At 39.3% G+C, this 12,593-nt stretch overlaps 1 protein-coding gene across 1 annotated transcript in view; it reads right to left on the reverse strand.

Moving 5' to 3' along the window:
* Nucleotides 1-803: 803 nt before the first annotated feature.
* The window catches only part of LOC309709140 (endonuclease V-like), a 73,261-nt gene continuing 61,471 nt past the window's right edge, over nt 804-12,593 (reverse strand). Inside the window, exon 9 of the mRNA XM_082537614.1 lies at nt 804-1,101. The gene's annotated coding sequence lies outside the window, so the exon portion shown is untranslated. The remainder of the gene's footprint in view (nt 1,102-12,593) is intronic.

The following is a 12,593-nucleotide window of genomic DNA, read 5'->3' on the forward strand; positions in this document are numbered from 1 at the left end:
TGGTTAGCCTGTGAGACACCAGAGGCTCCGGAGGCAGAGTGTTTTAGGCATGTCCTAGTACAACGTGGCCCTAGAGCAGACCCAGGACTTGCTGGAGAGATTGTGTCTCTCAGTTGGTTTGGGAAAGCCCCGGTTAATTTGGAAGAGATGGCTGAAACTCAAACCTGGATAAGCAGCAGGTTGGGTGTTTACATGTACAGAAACCTCTTAGTAGCAAAACACCTTTCAGACCTCCTAGTTTCTCTGTTCACGACCAGAATGCAATTTCAATGTATTTTTTTTATAGATGAGGCTTTCGAATTCCCTGAGATCCCTGATCTCATCAGCAATCACTGCAGCAATTTTTAAGCAATATCAATGAGAGCAAACATTATTAGTTTGCAATCAGTCATCAAGGATATGATATCGCAGTCTGTTCACTGTGTATCTACAGTATAGTATTTGTCCAGTGTTATAAGATACATACTTCACTCTGTCCAGTCTGCGGTTTTCATCAGCTGATCCTCCGACCCCTCCTGCTGATCAATACTGCCCCATCTGACCACTTCTATTCCTGGCCACATCCCTGCAGAGTCAGCCCCCTTCCCCCCCTGCCCTTTTCCGCTTGCCTCGCTGGGACCAGGCTGGCACAGCGGTGCAGGTTGCCAAGTCCAACTCATTTAAAGAGAGACACTCAGCGACAACACGTACAGGATATGGCCAAAGTGATGTTTGTGTGCGGTTACCACATGCAGCCGTTGTAGCTCACCACATAATTCAACATGAATATTATACACATATTAACAGCTGACAAGCACTCTGCGGCAGATCAAGGACATTTATGATTTATTTACAAGGTTCCCAGAGTAAAAAACGGAGTGACCCAAAAATGTAATGAGAACAGTGCATAAAAAGAGCCACGCTGACCCATATCCAATTAAAATATGGGGCAAGTACATAAAAAGATACAGTTAATCTGACAGTGTCTTTTTGGCAGAGAGTAAAACAGCTTTGCTTTTAAAAATTACCACACACACACACACACACACTGATGGACTTCTAAGGTGTCTTCTGTACTTGCTGGCTTTTATCTCTGACATCCTTCTCTGCATCATTTGCAACCTGGCACAAGAGAAAGAAAGACAAAGAGCAAACCATTTAACCAATGACACGTAATACAAACTCCATTTCACTGAGTCAACAGTATTAAAGACCAAAAAAGAACAATCTTAAAAGTCAGCGTAACTGATGGTCACATTAAAATGAAAGTCATTTAGCATTCAGTGTCACCTCAGACTGCTAAAAAAACACTTGAGCTTTTGCCTATTAAGCATTTCAGAATCACTCCTAGAAGTTTAACTGAAAATTAACCTCAAACTTAAAAGCACTCATACTAAGTGGGATGTGAGAGGTATTCATTATGCTGGAAGACTGCATAACATTGCTCTTTTGCGCTGCAGAGGAGTAGAGATTTTGGTCACATGTTGGTTTCTCCTACAGCTCCGGCTTTATAAATATTAGTAGTAAAATGTGACATGCAGAAAATATTAGCACTTTATTATGTGTAGATTTTATATATATCGGCATTAATCGATTTATCAACCTAACATTGACGGTTGAGATTCACCTTTTTGAACATATTACAGTGGCTGGTGTTAGTTTGTGGTTCTCGCATCTGCAATTCACTTTCATAATTTTTTTCACGAGTCAGTGATTTGGATGTGTGACTGAATAGTTTTGGCAATGTAGTGAATGTTATTTAATTACTCATAATGAAAGGTTCGTCTTTGGCACCAAGTGTGGAGAACAAAAGAAAGAAACGAGTTAACATCATTGAAACAAACTGTAAACAGTATCAGCCCTGAAATTCTTAATTGGTGCATCCCTGGACTGTAAGCTAGTAGATGATGATAATATAATGATATTAACATATGCAAACAGAAGCGCTCTGGTGTCTTCAGAAAAAGTCAACTGTTGAGTAAATGTATCACATGGTTGTTTTTAATTAAGTTGTAGAGTGCTCATACTGAGACGCCCAGCTGTGTGAACAGTTTGATTTATGAATCATCCACAACGGTCATCACTTTTTTAAAAGCTTCTCTATTTTACCTTTATTAGACGGGCACGTAAACAGGAAGACAGGAAACATGGAGATGGATGATTGTTTTTAATTTCTAGAGTGAATCTGCTCCTCAATAATATTTTGCCACCATTGTCTTACAATAAACTTATAATTGCAGATACATTTGGAGTGATTTGGGTTTTCTTTTTTTCTTTTTTTTTTTACATTTAGTCAAGATTTGGACTGAAGGTGGACCAACAAAGACAAAAACATCTGAAACTGAAGTAAAAGTGAATGTTATTGAAAAGCTGATAAACTAAAGTCCAACAAACAATGGAAAGAAAAGTGAAAAACACAAACTGGTAAACTGGTATCAGAACCAGAATCAGCTTTACTGACCAAATCTGTGTACACATGTCACAGTCTGGCTGCAAAGCTGACTGTGTGGAGTGAGGAGGCAGACCCATGAGCAACACGCAAAGAGACAAAACAAAACTTGAGCGTGACAAAAACAAGCCATTTATTAAGGCTGACAAAAAATGTACAAAACAAAAGGCAAAGATGAAACTAAACAATAACCTAAACTGGGTGAACTAAGATTAAAACATGAAAAAACCTTTAATGTTTGACAGACTAAATGCACACATGAGGTGAGCAGGAGAAGTGGAAACACATGAATGAACATAACAACATCACAGGGGGAGAGTAAAATTAAACACATTGAACATAGGAACACAAGACCTCTCCAAAATAAAACAGGAAACATAATGAGACGCAGACATGACAACAAGAACTTGACAACACAAGACACGCAGACATGAAACACATGAAGGGCAAGGGAGACTTAACACAGGGGTTGAAGACCTAGTCCTGGTAGAAATGAACTCAGAAAACCTTAGAAAAGAAATTAAACATCAAAATAAACTAAAACTCAAAATGCTGGGTCAACAGACCCAGGTTTGTGACAACACGTACAAGGAACTGGACTCTATTTCCAGAATCAGAATCAGACAGACTTTATTTATCCCCAAGGGGCAATTAAGAGATGAGGTAGAAGAGACTCATGGGAGGGAAAACAGATGATCTGACAAAGTGAAAGTCAAGCCTACACACACACACACACACACACACACACACACACACACACACACAATGTTAAAAGCTAAAATAAATGATTGTGGAGCAAACAGAGAGGAACAAAATTAGGAAGTAAAACCAAAACAAGTGAGAAAACCCTTAAAGCAGGGGTCCCCAACTCCAGGCCTCGAGGGCCGGTGTCCTGCAGGTTTTAGATCTCACCCTGGGTCAACACACCTGGATCAAATGATTAGTTACCAGGTCTCTGAAGAACTGCAAGACATGTTGAGGAGGTAATTTAGCCATTTGAATCAGCTGAATCACAGACACATCTAAAAACTGCAGGACACCGGCCCTCGAGGCCTGGAGTTAGGGACCCCTGCCTTAAAGTAAAACAGGAAGCAACCACAAGAAGACAAAGGCTCTCATGAAAGGCATCAGTAAACCTTATGACAGAGAGAGTAATACAGAAGGCATGGGAAGAAAATAACAGAACAACTTCAAACTAAACCCGTATAGAAACCATACTAACCATAACTTAGCTATGTCACAACAAGAATTTTCAACCAAAGTAATGTTCCTCTGATCAATACGGACCCCATTCACTTCCCGGGAAAGTATCCTGATGGTGGAGAAGTGATTTTACTTAAAGGGCAGTTTTCCGCCAGGGGGATTCATCATATATTACTGCTCACATTATAGCATCCTACCACAGCTCTGTGCTGCAGCAGCAAAAACTGGAACCTAACAACGAGGCCCATTAGCAGCCTGTGTCATTATTTTTCCCCCTCACTGCAGAGGCCTAGCTTGCAACTCGAGTCCAGTTAGTTTGGGCCCTATAGCAACACTACACAAAGCAATTTGCTCCCAATGGCCACCCAGGATATTTCCAGTGCATTACAGAGTCAATCAGCATCAGCAAGTTAACTGGAAGGAGAGCAACACAGAGACAAAAGCGAGAGCCAGATGGAGAAGGAGATGGAGAACTGTCATCGCGTTACAGGTGACTACCGTGCTGGTCAAGGTGCTGAATGGGTAATAAAAGGGCATCGTAATGGAGTGGTAATGGCAATCTGGTCATTACACGAGGCTGAACCAGGGTCTCAGTTGGAGGAAAGAAGATGAGCCCACGCTGTGTCTGCATCAGTGAGTGACGGCCCCCACTAGAAGTGGTGTTAATATACTACCGGATATATTAGCTATTAGACATGGACACATTATGTCATGGCTGGTAATTATGTAGAGGTATTATTAGTTCTGTTGGTGGTCATATTGCTTCCTGGAAAATTACCTCTGTAGGTGGAGCTCTGTTAAATTAACATAGCACCCTTGAGTCTGTCCTGGGAGAATAGCACAACATCAAATAGAAGAGATTCTTTTTCTCTCTTATTTTAAATTGTAGCTTTATAGACAAAAATATTCCAGTTCACTGAAAACTGGTCTGTCACAGCTGAGCCATTTTTAGCCTGCTTTAGTAATCAAATGTTTTACAACTTAACCTGTTTAGAGGATATCCATCTACTTATGCCTACTGATTATGGACTAGGGTGGCTTAGATCATTTTTACTGTATATGAATGTTAATTGTGATGTGGTCACACATTAAACACATCGACATTAAACTGCTCCATCCTCACTCCCTCTGAGCTGCTAAGTGGACAGGGTTACCACCTTTTCTAGCAGAAGCCTTTAATTTACTTTATTACTGGCACTTTTTCCATGCAATCCTACTTTCAATGGCAGGATTAAATGATATTTCCAGTGTAGTGCAACTTGTCCATAATTTCTGTCAGTAACAAAGATAGTGTACCTATCAAGAGATACCACACGGAAGGCAGATGGGCAACAAATACAAGCTGCCAGATATTAGACATACCCATTTCTGTATTATGAGTTTTAGGTACCTGTGGATCCCTCTGGGATAGTTTTGCATGTAATGAGCTGCAGGTGAGCTTCTCTAATTGGCTGACTGAATAACTGTGTTAATGAATATATTCATAGTTTTCCATCTTGTGACCATCACAAAGCCCTGTAGACGAGCAAAACTGGGTAACAGTTTCAAGCCAAAACTCCAAAATTGTACAGTCCATTTTGTTATGTTTCAAATTATAAGTATATAGATTTTTTATTCAAAAAAAAAAAAGCACAACCCCAATTTTTTTCAGCCAGTAAAATCATTTCTGCTAGTACCTTTCATATCATCATATAGCAAATCCCTCCATTTACAATGTTTTATTCTGGACGAGTCAATAAAAGCTGACTTTTGTGTTGTATTTTCAAGGTGCCTGACATATAATCGATTACTCTTACTCCTTTTATACACAGCAGCATATTCAGGACTCACTCCCCCCCAAACACAGACACACAGTTGCAGGTCCATACAAGGAATTAAACATCATGATCATATAATTTGGGGGAAATTAATAAGATTTTGGTATGAATAAAAAATCAGTCTCTCTGTGCCATCAGTCATCTTTATTTCCTCACTAATGCCTTGCTTCTTGCTTCCTGAGAACTTCTACTTTTACATCTTCGCTGCATATGACTCTGGATACTGTGGCTCCTCTGAAAAACAAAGCCTCATATCAGAATACTTGACTTCCTGGCATAACTCAACTGCGCTGTGATTTGGCGCTGTGTACATAAAATTGAACTGAATAGCACCAAATTACAACAACAGTCATCTCACGGCACTTTATATTGTAGGGTAAAGATCTACAATAATTATGAGCAAGCACCTAGTGACAGTGGGAAGGAGAAACTTCCTCCTAACAGGACAGAAACCGTAGCAGACTAGAGTCAGGGAGACGCAGCCGTATGACACGACTGGTTTGGCTTGAGGAAATTGCGTCAATGATATTTTAAAGAGGTTAACACAAATAGTTATGAGAATATAAAATTGCTTGTTCTACGAAAACTCAATAAAAACACTTTGATTATAAAATTGCTTGTTCTATAATTATTTTACATCTTTACACCACAGCTAACCTTAAGTGCTCTGGAGATGACGGGTTTGGTGCATTATGGCCACTGTGCTTGAACACCTTTCGAGCAGTGAAACAGTATCTAGTAGAAAGTCATCCAATTTAACAGTAGTGATTACCTATGCTGACAGGCCACTGTTAGTCTGTCACGTACTGGTGTGTGCTGAATGGAAGGAGAGGACCCAAATGCAGGACTGCTGAAAAAGTGCCCGACTTTATTGACTAAACTGAGAGGCTAAACATAAATGACTGAATGATGGGAAACAGGAGAGGAGTTGACGATAACGAGACAAGGAACTGAGAGAAACTGAGTGCTTAAATAACTTGATAATGAAGAGGACTGCAAACAACTGAATCTAATCAATGGGACAGAGGAAGTAAAATTAAACATAATGCACACTGACAAGAGACTAACACAATAAAACAGGAAGCAGGTATGGGGTCACTAAACAATGGCAAAAGGTCCAAAACTGAAAACACTGTGTGAACGACCCAGGAAGCCTGACACAGACAAATATAACTTCAGCTTCCTAACCTAAACACTGACAGCTCAGTAAAGTTTGTTTTCAATATTGTAGAAAACAGCACAAGATTTGAGACAAAGATTTGATGGGCTTTGACAAAGAGTTTAATTGCTTTCAAAAGCTTATTAATAAGTAATGAGATGGATTACTGTTTGCAGTTTCCATTTGCACTTTCAGGACAGCGTGACTGATCTGTATCACAGGAAAAGGCGTCATTTTCTGCTTTCTTATTGTTATTTTTTCTGTCTGTTTTTCAAACTGTTTATCACATCTCCATTAAGCTCCACAACCCCAAAATCTGTATGAATGATTAACAATAAAAAAAAATCCAAGCTGATTTTTAAAAAAAATGAACAGCTTGATAACATCTGCAACTCCATCTTAACTTAGTTTAATTTCCCTTCATAAATCAGAAGATTAATTTGAATTCACCTGGATTTTTCACATGCCTCAAAGCACTGGCTCTGTCTCTCACAGTTTGAGGAACAACATGTTTTGTTTTGCTTTTCACGTGTGGCTTTTACCTATAAAAATGTAAAAATAAAAACAGACAATGTCAGACTGACATAGAATAGTTGAAAAGAGCAAGGTGACCTATTCCCATTTCGTCTTGTATTTCTCTACTGTCCCATCAGGCCTTTCCTATTATAGACACTAATTAAAGTAAAAAGATCCTCGCTGTTGAGTGTGGCCTCAATCTTTTTTAAACACATGCTTGCAGCAACACATTTTGACATTGCATGTGTTGTCTATTAAAAGGTGATTGTTAATTAAAGACACTTAATGAGTGTTGGAACTGACAAAGTAGAACTTTGATGGCTGATGGCTCAGATAATTAGTGTTGGAGAGCATTACTCTAATAGGCTGTTATGGATCTTTTCTAAATAGATGTAAGACATGATAACACATGAGAGGATACTGTAGCGATGCACCACTAATTATGAGTAGGGGCCACTTTAATTGTTTTAAATACACCCAGACTTGATGCATTTACAAACAGAAAACATGAAGGTAGTACTTTTATTTTACTCCTGTGCTGTCTGCATGCAGGTGTCTGGCTGTGTTCAGGTTCAGCCAATAGCCTTGGGTTTCTTTGCTTAAGTCCTCCTTGCTGTGCTGTCAGACACCCCATGAGCTGTGTCAACCAATATTGTACCATTTTTCAAAAGGGAAACCCTGAGGTTCTTTGAAGGATGAAGGAAGAGGAAATCTACTGAGTCCCAAATTATTGATATTGTAGCTACAGGTAACTTTTGAAATAATATAGAAACTCTGAGTAAACAAAGCTGCTAGGCCTGATTTTTCAGGAAGAGTTGAAATCAATCACAAGTGCCAATGACAAGCAGGAAAAAGTTCTTTCAAATACTGGTTTGACTCAATTTAATGATCAAACATGGTCACTGTTATTCTAATAATGCAGTGTCATTTTAAGTGGGATCCCACAGGGATCTGGATTGGGACCACTTTTGTTCAACCTAACAAATAAATATATACAAAAAAACCCAATTTCTTTTTTTAAAATGAGACTTTCAGGCGCTCGACATTTGCTGTTACCAGTTACCAGAATCATTGTCAGTCGACACTCTGAGCATTGTTTAAACAAAAAACTAACTGTTATTATATTCAGAGATAACAAGGTTCAGATAACAAGTCAGTATAATAATCAACCCATCTACAATGTATTTATATCTCATAACCCTTGGCTACACAAAGTTATATATATTTGCTGATGACATAAAATTGTTCATTTCCGTGTCCCTAATGATAAAATTCCATAGACTCTCTTTAGAGACTGTGCAGGGCTTGTTATAGATGGTAAGCTGCACTTTCATAATGACATTTCTAATTTGATAATAAAGAAATATCAGAAGCTTCTTAGCCCTAATGTGATTTACAGTGCATTTTACACAAAGTTCTTTACTCCATTTCTCTCTTTTTGAACTAAAAAGCATTTATTGACCACAGAAATCTGCTCTCTGCTTGTTTCAGTTTTCTGTATTCAAATCAATTAAAGCTCTCCCAGTGTCCAAGACCCTTAATGGCTCTAAACAACATATCAGACCCACTTTCAGCCTCTAAGGTCTCAAGGCACTCATATCCTTCAGCATCCTAAACCTTTAAGCCAAGGGTGTCAAACGTACGGCTTGTGGGCCACATCCAGCTGGGATAATTTCATATGTCAGTTATTAATGGCCTGTCAGTATGTGGGAGCTGAATCTTCAGCCCTGCTGAGAATCCATGCAGGCAGTGGTGGGACTTTATTTTGATGGGCACACCATGCAGCCAATCACATGCAAAGGCAGACTGGGATGATTATGTGAAAGAAGGAAGATGTTCCAAGACAGCAAGTGTAGTTGTATAGGCCAGGTACACAGAGAGACGGGGCAGCTGGATTTAAATGCAAGCATGTCGGAAAAAAGCGACAAAAGGAGCACAAATGTTAAATGAGCAGCATCCGGCTGCATTTTAATGATAGTGGAGACTGCAAAGCGGAGGAAAGCATTTATAAAATTAGGAGCTGGATAAAGTAATACCTGTTTCTATTTTCAGCCATTTTCCATTGTGGAGGACAAAAACGTTCATACTAATGTAGGCCTTAAATCTCATGTGTGTTTTCCCTCTTACTATTAAGTCCATTTTATGAAAACAAAACTAAATTTTAAAAATTCCTTCCTTGAAAAAGATTAAAGTTACAGCTCAGCATTGAATATTATTTCCTATAAACTAAATAAAAGTGTCTTTGAATGGCAGAGATGCAGAAATGTGTGCATGTAGCTCACCACAAACAAGCGCAAGCAGAAATTTTGGACTTTTAACTGTACTTTCACAAGTTTTACAGCTTTTCGTTCTGATAAAAACCTCAGTTATGGCCATTCATACTACACAAAGTAATTAAGCAATAAACAATTAACCTGTTGAACCCCAATGCCCCCGCTACCGGGGGCGAGAGGGAGAACATCTGGTTTAACGTGATGTAGCGCCTGATCTGTTATTTAAATATAGACATGTGTGGTATCCATAGAGACGTCAGGATCTCAGCTGAAAGCTCACAAAACGATTTCAACAACCACCAAACAGCTAAAGAAGCAAACGATTAAAGACAGATTCCTCAAAAAGATGTAAACACAAAGCACGGACCCACCCGTTCACCTGACGGCACAGACATGCCCTCAGGTGCTGAAAGCAGTTTCTAAAACCACAGGTTTCGTCTAGCTCTGACCAAAATTCACTGAACCTGCCAAAAAAGGACCTCTGGCAAGAAAGCCTAATTTCTGCTATTCAGTACTGAAGAAATTTCAACGTTCACAAATCATGCCAAATTACAAAAAGCATGTCTCTAATAAAACCTCCATAACTTCTGCTTTACAGTTTAAAACAAAACAACAACAAAAAAACTGGACTGAACTACAGAACCATGTGAAATGAGTTTGACACCTCTGCTTCAAGCAAATCAGGTTAAAAGATTTTATGAAAATTCTTCAAAAAAAAAAAAAAACAGCTAATCTGAAACTTGCACAAGACCATGTGTCAGTTTGTAACATCTTTTTTGACTGTTTATGGCTTTTAGGATTTAAAGTATAGTATACAGTGTTGCTGATGTTGAAGTTATCTTCAATTAAAACCAACCTATTTATTCATTTTGTTCTCTTTTTCAATATTTTTTTTTATATACTTGGAGTAAAAACTCCTAGTTGATTCAATATCAAAGGGCAGTGTTAAACCTGTACAGGAGTGTTTCAGCTGAACTTTAGAGCTATCTTTCACTAAGTGGTTTTTTGATCTTACAGAAGGAAGGAAAGAGATAAAAAGGTTGACCTTTGACATTAGCAGCCAGGTGCCATCTCTGCTAACCTGTCTGACCCGTGTGTTTAGTGATCCGCCTGAGTCAGATCTGGTTTCACTGCCCAACCACAGTCTAATTGTATGTCAGACACACAAGAGTGGACAGAGAATGAGAGCAGATCAGAGGAAATGAGACAGGATCTCTTAGTGCGTGCCAGTGAAAACTAATGGCAACGGAGCCAAAATGTCTCTGTTGCCATTAGAAAACCCTGCTGCACAAGTCTGTGGCTGGTTTTCTTTCACTTTAAACATGTCTACTTTTGTTTTTATAGAACATTTTTTCCAGTCAGCATATTTAAACACAAACTGCATGCCTATTTCATACCCTAAGTAACAACAGTTAAAACCCATTAACAACCCATTCTACAAAGTTGCAAGTTGACATTGCTATCAGCTTTGCCAGATATCCATCCATCCATCCATCCATCCATCCATTCGCTTCCGCTTATCCTTTTCAGGGTCGCGGGGGGTGCTGGAGCCTATCCCAGCTGTCTTAGGGCGAGAGGCGGGGTACACCCTGGACAGGTCGCCAATCTGTCGCAGGGCCAACACACAGGGACAGACAACCATTCGCACTCACATTCACTCGCACATTCACACCTAGTGGCAATTTGGATTATCCAATTAACCTATCCCCACAAGCTGCATGTCTTTGGACGGTGGGAGGAAGCCGGAGTACCCGGAGGGAACCCACGCAAACACGGGGAGAACATGCAAACTCCACACAGAAAGACCCCGGCCTGATGGTGGAATTGAACTCAGGACCTTCTTGCTGTGCGGCAACAGTGCTAACCACGGTGGCACGGTATCTTTGCCAGATAATGCATATCTAAAGGCTGTGACATTTTGTGATAGTTATACCTGCTAAACACCAGTATGCTAGCTTTGCTATTAAATAAGATGCACATGCTTTGCCTGCCTCACAGAGCAGCTATTTCAGCTGACATGTAACGCATTGTGAGTACCTGTCACAAATCTGATAAATCATACTCCTTTGTTATTTGCTGATTATGAGGGGGGTGTAATATTTATTTCTGTAGTTGAAAACAATTTCAAACTGCACAGTATTGATCTGACTGTCAGAAAGAGGTTAAAAAAAGGAATCGGGCCTCTGCACATCCTTCTTTGTACAACGTGCATGCAAAAACTGCAAATAACAGCAACATTAAGTAAACGTTAAAGAACAAGTATAAGACATTATTAAGTCATAGAGATTTTTGAACTGAATGTAGTTGCGTGATATCCACTTGAGGCTGGCTCCAAAAGCAAGCCAAACTCCACAGGTCCAATCTTACAGTAAAAAATAAACATGTTTGCTGCATAGTACAAAAATGATTTTGGTCTCTATGCATAATTCTTCCTTCTTAACAGCTTTATGGTGGGTGAATATTTATATAACATCCATCTGGATACTGGAGATAGAGGTATGGCTGCATGGACACACAGGTGTCCTGACACAAGGAGCTGCAGCCAGTTGCTGTTTGTCTCCTTTTTACTAATTTGAGAAACTCAACTGGAACTAAAAACTCATGTTTGTATTGTTGATGCCTTTGAGAATCTGTAAATATCTATTAAACATTATGGCATATTGTGAGACACCAACTGTCCAAGAAGTTTGTTTCTTCAGCTTTACTGAGTAATTAGTCTGCTACTTAATTGGTAACCAAGTAACAGTGATTAGCAGATATGTGTGTCTGTGCATTGCACCCATATAGTTTATAGATGCAGCTTGCTAATTATGTTTACTCGGGTTAGCTGATGACTTAGTACCTCACCCTTTCATCCAAGTACGGTCACTTCTAGCACCAAAAACTCAACATAACAGGAGCCAAATGCTGACATTGAGACTTCAAACTGTGGAGTCCAGAAACAAACAGGATGATGGTGGTTACATCTTTTATATGTGTTCATAAGGAAGTAATGACACTGACCTTTAATTTACATAACATGAACAAATGGGCATTGATTTATTGTGGAACATTAGTCAGCTTCCCTTTCACTGCACACCAAGATGAAAATGCCATATAGATTAAAAAAGAAAGAGGAGGAAGAAGAGAAGCACTGCTTATGAAACATACTGTACAGCAGTCAACAACAGCTGGTCTCTGGGTGTTTTTTAATGTAC

The sequence above is a fragment of the Aulonocara stuartgranti genome (genome assembly GCF_965226115.1).
Source record: "Aulonocara stuartgranti genome assembly, chromosome: 6".
NCBI lineage: Eukaryota > Metazoa > Chordata > Actinopteri > Cichliformes > Cichlidae > Aulonocara > Aulonocara stuartgranti.